Source organism: Priapulus caudatus, unplaced genomic scaffold, assembly GCF_000485595.1.
Source record: "Priapulus caudatus unplaced genomic scaffold, Priapulus_caudatus-5.0.1 Scaffold1354, whole genome shotgun sequence".
In the NCBI taxonomy this organism is placed as follows: Eukaryota; Metazoa; Priapulida; class Priapulimorpha; order Priapulimorphida; family Priapulidae; genus Priapulus; species Priapulus caudatus.
In genome coordinates, this window is record NW_014578415.1 from 28,889 (window position 1) to 30,404 (window position 1,516).

Consider the following 1,516-nt stretch of genomic DNA (forward strand, 5'->3'; position numbering starts at 1 on the left):
AATGTTGTTTGATATACTATCGTGCCAACATGTACGTGTATATTCAATGGTGTCACTGATCTCTATATACTAACATTTACAGTTAGTATATACAGTAAACATAGTCATATATCATATTATAATATGTTATACAACTGTATTTATGACTATAGTCAGAACTGTACTGGCAATTAAAATCTGAAAAGAATTACGAATCAGAAATACGACGATAAAAAATGAAGATATTATATAAGTTATACATACGTATTACAACGTACATATATACGTCATTATATAAGGAAATCACTGCCCTCTTAATGTGCACATCAAATATCATTATAGACGCATTTAATTATTCGAATCAAGATATTTATTGCTCAAAAGCGATTCTCGTAAATTTCAGTTAAAAAAAATTTCGCAAGGAAATTTGTAGCAAAATAGAATCAATCAGTCTCGATTTCATTATCACAAACAGACAGGAGTACAAGAACCCTGATTGCCCACGGCCGTAACCTGCGCAAAATCCAACAGGGGTAGAGGGATAAAATATCGCTATGAGTACCGATGATGGAAATACGTTCTAAAGGTACTTTATGAAAAAATAAACTTACGATACATCCTACTACTCATCTAAACTTCTAAACATCTATAATCTTTCTTAATATCTATTATATAGAAAGCATCTATACAGTCTTTGTATGAATCACGATCCTTCGTAGCAAAATACGAATCGAAATATACCTGCACAATAATATCGCTTCGTTATTATCAGTTTGCAATCAGTAGAAAATTTATCATATAAATATATATGTATAGCTGTAGATATAGATATGTGATTGGTGAAAAGCAATATCACACGATAATAAATTAAAAAATCTATATTTCATCTATGTATAATTGTACCCTCATCACTTCCAATGTTGGCCGTTAAGCAGTGCTGCCACCAAGTGATCAAAACACAAAATATATTCTGCCCTCCTTGTGCGAGCTAATACTAGTACTAACTATACTGTTCAACAACACACACGTTCTTACACCGGGAGTGGCAACCCAACCATATTAAGTAGAATTTGGAATTATTTAAGTATATAATATAATGTAAGATATATATATATATTGTAAACGTGAAAAAACACGAATGCAATTCACATGATATTCGGGTTGTAACACTTCGCTCTCTCACGGTCTGTCGCTACTACTGCTGCTACAGTTGCTGCTGCTGCTACTGCTACTGCTAATCTTGCTACTGCTGCTATTATTGTGGCTACGGCTGCTACTACTGCTGCTACAGTTGCTGCTGCTGCTACTGCTACTGCTAATCTTGCTACTGCTGCTATTATTGTGGCTACGGCTGCTACTACTGCTGCTACAGTTGCTGCTGCTGCTACTGCTACTGCTAATCTTGCTACTGCTGCTATTATTGTGGCTACGGCTGCTACTACTGCTGCTACAGTTGCTGCTGCTGCTACTGCTACTGCTAATCTTGCTACTGCTGCTATTATTGTGGCTACGGCTGCTACTACTGCTGCTACAGTTG